This window comes from Nannospalax galili, unplaced genomic scaffold, assembly GCF_000622305.1.
Source record: "Nannospalax galili isolate Female #2095 unplaced genomic scaffold, S.galili_v1.0 scaffold23, whole genome shotgun sequence".
Lineage (NCBI taxonomy): Eukaryota > Metazoa > Chordata > Mammalia > Rodentia > Spalacidae > Nannospalax > Nannospalax galili.
The window spans coordinates 1,359,247-1,366,223 of record NW_008350771.1 but is presented as its reverse complement, the minus strand read 5'-3'; positions in this window follow the sequence as shown (position 1 = coordinate 1,366,223).

The following is a 6,977-nucleotide window of genomic DNA, read 5'->3' as shown; positions in this document are numbered from 1 at the left end:
CCCACTCTTGCTGGCTCTGCTATGGGGCTGCCCCCCCATATTATGAGGGAACTGCTGTACAAGGAATGTTCTCCCTCGTGGATTACACAGAATGCAGATGGCTATCAAATGTTTCTCTTACCCTAACGCAGTTAACTGGCATTGGGGCCTGTGTTGGCCAGGTCCCACTGACCTATACTAGCCTCTGCAACACCATCCTCCCCCTTAATGTCACAGGGAGGGGGCAGTTCCTCCTGCCTCACAATGACACCTGGTGGGCCTGCACCATGGGACTAACAGCCTGTGTAAATCGGGAAGTCCTGCAGAGAACATCTGGTTTCTGTGTTATCAGACTCCTGCCTAGAATCACCTACCACACTCATGAAGATTTCTTAACCCTCTATACTAGTCTAAAAGGCCCAAGAACTACCAGCCTCACTAGACTTTAGAAGGGAGCCAATAACCGCAGTAACTTTAAGTCTCCTCATTGGGACAGGGATTGCTGCTGGGATAGGGACAGGAGCCACAGCCTTGGCAAGACAAGATCAGTATTATTCCCAGCTCAGAGCCAGCTTAAATTCAGATCTCCAACGAGTCGAGGAGTCAATTACTCAACTACAAGACTCCCTGAGCTCACTGGCTGAGCTAGCCCTCAGCTTAGATTCAGATCTCCGATGAGTCGAGGAGTCAATTACTCACCTACAAGACTCCCTGAGCTTGCTGGCTGAGCTAGCCCTTCAAAATCGTAGGGGATTAGACCTCCTGTTCTTACAGCAGGGTGGTCTATGTGCCACGCTAAGAGAAGAATGCTGTTTTTATAGGGACCACTCAGGATTAATAAAGGATAACATGGCCAAAATAAGAGAAGGATTGGAACAGAGGAGACTAGAACAAGAGGCCAGACAGGGATGGTTTGAGTCCTGGTTCAACCAATCTCCCTGGTTGGCAACCCTCATCTCCACCCTCTTAGGTCCCCTTATAGTTTTATTTTTAATACTCACCTTTGGGCCATGCATCCTCAATAGATTAGTACAGTTCATGAAGGACAGGTTAGGCACCATCCAACTTATGGTTCAGAGGCAACAAGTCTATATGCCCCTTAGCACGATCCCCCCAGATACCTGTGAGCTGGCCGACCAGAACCCATGATTGGGTTCCCCAGTTACAAGACAAGGGGGGAATGTAGAACTCTGAGACCCTCTTCATTCACCTGCTACCGCCCAATCCCTCCAGACCCCCACTAATTGCTTTTAGCTTCTGTAAAATGCTTGGCTGCTGCTTTAGACATGCCTAGACATACCCTGGCATGCCCTGACCCGTCTGCTATTCTCCAGCCCCCTTCCAGGAAACTATAGATTAAGCAAGCCCGCGCATAAAAACTGTCCTATAAGGTAAAAACGGAGACTCCTGGCCCCACAGGTAACAGTCAGCACATTCCACAGCCCTGAGAATAGCACCTACCAATAAGAAACTTCCAGGGCTGCATCTTATACATCCAATCAGTTTAAAATTATGTTGGCAAGCGGGCTCCTTGAACCAACCAAAATGTATGTATGTTTGGTATCCCCCCTTTGTCTAAAACCTATAAAAGGCTCCACTCTCCCTTACTCTGGGCTCTCAGCACAGATCCGTTGAGTTGGTGAGGTCTGAGAGCCCGAGCTTAAGTCCGAATAAACCATAAACCTTTGCTTTTGCATTTTGGTGTGTTGGGTCCTCGTTGGTCTTTTTGGGGTCCAGTGGATGAGGTACAACAATAGCCAGAGTTTTCTTTTCTGAGACAGTCACATGTATTCTAGGCTGGCCTTAAACTCACTATGTAGCCAAGGATAACCTTGAGCTCCTGATCCTCTTTGCCTGTCTCCCAAGTGCACTTCATGCCTGTTTTTTTTTTTTTTTTTTTTTTTTTTTTTGGCTTTTTGGCTTTTTTTTTTGAGACAGGGTTTACACTTCATGCCTGTTTTTAAGCGGTACTGGAGATCAGACCCAAAGCTTTGTGCATACTAAGCAGGCACTCTACCAATTAAGCTACATTTCCAGCCCTATTTATTTTTGGGGACAAGTTCTCACTAAGCACTGGCCTGGAACACATGTAGACTGTGCTAGACTGGAACTGACAGCAATCCTGTCCCTGCCTCCTGAGTGCTGGGGTCACAGGCAAGTGCCACCACACCTGGCTATTGAGGTCTTATCTTTTCAAATCCCAAGAAAGACTTTAGTTTAGCTTTTCCCTTCTTACCCACCCCATATGGGCAGAGGGGAACCGCTTCATGATGGCTCCTAATCCCAGGTCTTCCGGACTCATCCTTGTGTCTTCCTGACTCATCCTATTACAGCCACTCCCTTCCCTCCTTTTTAGTGAATTCTTCTACTGAAGGACCCCTCAAACCTTACTACTTTACCTTTGATCCAAATAACTCCACACACTCCACACACTGGCAGCTGGGCACTAGGGACATGCCAGCCTTCTAAATCTTCATGGCCTCCCACTGTCTGGGTGGTGGTTTGCAGCCTGTTTATTTATATGCCAATCTTGTGCAGCAGTATTGAGTTTTTAAATTTATTTTATGTGTATGAATGTATTGCCTGCATGTAAGTCCACCTGTGTCATACAATGCCTGTGGAAGTCAGAAGGCATCAGATCCCCTAGAACTGGAGTTACAGATGGTCGTTAGCCGCCAATGTGGGCACTGGGAATTGAACCCAGGTCCTCTGCAAGAGCAAGCAGTGCTCTTAACTGCTGAGCCATCTCTCCAGCTTGTTTCAAGCTTTACTTAACAACTCAAACCAGGCTTGGTGGCACCTATCCCTAGTCCCGGTCACGCAGTAATTCAGTAGGCTGAGGCAAGAAGACCAGGAATTTGAGGCCAACCTGAGCTGTACAGGGAAACCCTTTCTCAAACAACCAAAATCTAGGGAGAAATGGCTCAGCAGTTAAGAGCACTGACTGCTCTTGCAGAGGACTGGGGTTCAGTTCCCAGCACCCACATGGCAGTTAACAACTCTCTGTAACTCCAGTTCCAGGAGATTTTACACTGTCCTCTCAACTCCACAGGCATTGCGCTCACTGATGTATTTAGATACAAGCACACAACACACTCATACACACAAAATTAAAAAAAATAATTAAAAGGGATGGAGAAGTGGCTCAGGGGTTACAAGTACTAACTGCTCTTGCAAAGGACTTGGGTTTAAAACCCAGCACCTACATGACAACTAACTGTCCGTAACTCCAGTCCCAGGGGATCTGATACCCTCTTCTGACCTTCTGAGGGCATTGCACCACACAGGTGCACATACAGGCAATACACCCATACACATAAAATTAAAATAATAAAATATAGGGGGCTGGAGAGATGGCTCAGCAGTTAAGAGTACTGACTGCTCTTGCAGAGGTCCTGGGTTTAATTCCCAACACCCACATGGCAGCTACCAACCATCCGAAGCCTCTTCTGACCTCCATGGCATTGCATGACACGGGTGCATTCACATACATGCAGGTGATACACTTATACACATAAAATAAAAATAATAAATTATATTTAAAAAATAAAATATAAAAAAAATTAAAAATCAAAGTCTAGGGATTGGAGAAGTCTAGGGACTGGAGAGTTAAGAACACTGGCTGCTCTTGTAGAGGACCCAGGTTCGGTTCCCAGCACCCACATAGTGGCTAAAACTGTCTTTAACTCTGGTTCCAGGAGATCTGATGCCCTCTTCTGGCCTCCATAGACATTGTACATACACATGGATGAACTTACATATATTCAGGCAAAACACTCATACACATAAAATAAAAATAAATAAATACTAAATTAAAAAAACCTACAGTCTGGAAATGTGGCTTAGTGGTATAGCACTAGGTTAGCATGAGTAAGGGATCTGAGTTTAATCCCTAGCAATACAAAAAAGAAAAAAAACAAAAAGCCAACATAAACTCTCAAGAAAAATATCCCAGGTTTTTTTTTGTTTTGTTTTGTTTTTTTAGGATCTCCCTGTAGCCCCAGGTGGCCTGGAACTCACTATGTAGACCAGAGACTAGGTTGACCATGAACTCACAGAGATCTGCCTGCCTCTGCCTCCTAAATGCTGGGATTAAAGATGTGGGTCACACCATGCCCATTTATTCCAGGTACCATTCTTCATCCTGGGACTGGCATGGTTGTACACACCTTTAATCCCTAGCACCTAGGAGGCAGAGGCAGGTAGAATTCTGTTTGAAGCTAGCCTGGTCTACATAGTGAGTTCCAGGCCAGCCAAGGCTACCATAGTGAGAAACTGTCTCAAAAGCCAAAACAACAATAAAAAATAAGGCTCGTGGTATTTTAGTTACTGTCCAGCCTGTTGCTCCTTGCAGTATACTCAGTTAACCTGTTTTTTCCTTAAACAACTGCAACAAATAATGAAAACCAGGGCTTCGGAGATAGCTCAAGTTAGTGCTTGTCTGAAAAACATGAGAAACTGAGTTTGATTCCCAGAATTTATGTAAAAAAGTGAATGTGGTGGCATATACTTGTAATCTCAGCTCTGGGGAGGCAGAGACTGGAGGATCTCTAGGGCTCAGTGGCCAGCTAGCTCTAGTCCACTGAGACCCTGTTACACGGTAGATGGTATTCCTGAGGACACCCGAGGCTGTCCTTTGGCTTCCACATTCATGTGTGCACGTCTCTCTCTCTCTCTCTCTCTCTCTCTCTCTCTCTCTCTCTCTCTCTCTCACAGTGTCACACACACACACACACACACACACACACACACACACAAAGATGGGAATTGCCATGTTATACTTAAACTTCACAACACCCTCTTCACCATGACCTTTTTCATGCCAGGGTGGTCATTGCCTCTTGTCTGACACAATTGTTTCCAAATTCCAAGACTTAAGAAAAATAATGCTCTGAAGCCAGGTATGGTGGCGCATGCCCTTAATCCTAGCACTCAGGAGGCAGAGGCAGGCAGATCTCTGAGATCGAGGCCAGCCTGGTCTACACAGTGAGTTCCAGGTTAGCCTGTGTTGCAGAGACCCTGTCTAAAAAAAAAAAAAAAAAGAAAAAAAAAAAGAAAAATACTGCCCTGGTGAAAAGGGTGGGAAGCCCAGAGCAGCTTGCTGCAACAGAGAGAGCTCGGAGTATCGCCACTGAACCAAGCACTCCAAATGCCTACATGCCAGGATGAAGCCACACACTGAGCCCACCCCAGGCTCCCTCTCTGCTCCCCTATGGCTACTTTCTTCTAATCTCACACCTTATGCCATAGACAAGTTGATCCATTTTTTCTTTCTAGGATTGAAACCAGGGCCTTGGTCATGCTAAGCATGGGGGTCTATCACTGAACTCTATCCCTAGCTCCTGGCACACTGTCTTCTTTAGACCACTGGGCTTTGCACATGCCTACTCCTGCATTAAATGCTTCAGTGGCTCCTGTTACTTGTGGACAAAAACTACTCTTTGCTGGGGCCTACAAGATGCTGCATGGCCTGGCCCAACTCACCACATTGTAGCCTTGGGGCTTGTATACATTTAGTTCTTTCCCCCTCCAGTCTTGTGACCCTTGACTCACAGCATCTGTTCCTCTAATGGCAGAACACCCGGGTTTTTCAGTCACCACTGTGGCTCTGCCTAGGAGAGGCACGGGTACAGCTTACAGGGACTTGAACTAGTCTTTCAATGTGCAGACAAGGAACTGGAGAAAACCACCTGTCACACAGCTGATGAAAAGCTCAAGCATTTCGAGTGCCTCACCTCTTTCCGTGACACTTCCCCAATTCCTGTCCCTTTCTATTCTCAAAGGAAGACTCCAGATTCCTTCTTGGCTGTTGAGTCAGTGACCAGCTCGTACTAGAACTCAGCGGGAGCCTTCTGCTGTTTAATGTCACCACAGAACATCTTTTGAAAGCATCTCCCAGTGGCAGCAGGTTCTGGAGAAAGCTAAAACCCTTCAACATCCTCATCCCAGTGGTAGGCCACAGACCTAGTAGCTCAGTGTTGGGTAACACCAGGAAGCTGTCCCCCTGTAAGCTCACTAAGTTGATATCTCAGCCATAGCAACAGTGACATCAGCACAGCCTTTGAGCTGTTCATCTAAGATCTATGAGTTGTTCCCATCCTGAGCCAAACCTCAAGAGGCAGGGGACCAAAGCAGTCCCAAGGAGGAAGGTGCCTGTGCTGTGGCCCCATGGACCTCCTCAGTTCACAAGGACCGTGCTGGGCACAGGTCAAGATGATGCCTTGGGAGATGGAGAGATGGCTCGGTGGTTAAGAACACTGGTTGTTCTCAAAAAAGACTGGGATTCAAATCCCAGCACCCACACAGCAAACAACTGTTCATAACTCCAGTTCCAGGGGATCTGATGGCATCTTTTGTCCTCCACAGGCAATGCATGACACAGGTGCACTTATATACACGCAGGCAATACAAACATACACATAAAATAATATAATAGATGTTGCCTTGGAAGGACATCCTGAGGTCTAGACACAGCCTGGTTCCCTCTGCAGGGCAGTGAGAATCCCAGCGATGAGACTTTTCCCAAAGTTACTCTTATTCTTCTTCAGAACCAAGGATGAACACAACCTTCTATGGAGTTCCAGAAGAGGTCCAAAAGAGCTCCGAGATGCCAGGTGTGGCAATGCACACCTGTAACCTCAGCACACTGGGAGGCAGGGGTAGGAGAACCAGGTATTCAAGGTCAGCTTTGGCAACCATGTTCAGTTTGAGGACAGCCTGGGCTACAAAACCCTGCTTCAACACCTCCCATCGCCCCCAGGAAAAAAGAAAACAAACAACTTTCCTAGGCACACTAGCACTATCAAAACCATGATGCTTGTTCATTTGGGGCTTAGCAGACCTCACCCTGTCTGATGGTGGAGACTCTGGACTCACTCCTACTGCTGGTTTCCGCCTTTAGTTTCTCAAATGCAGACATCAATGGCTGTGCTGCCACCTGCTGACTGGAACGCTCCAAGCCTTGCCTGTCCTGACTCCCCTGGCATTTGAAAGGCTGC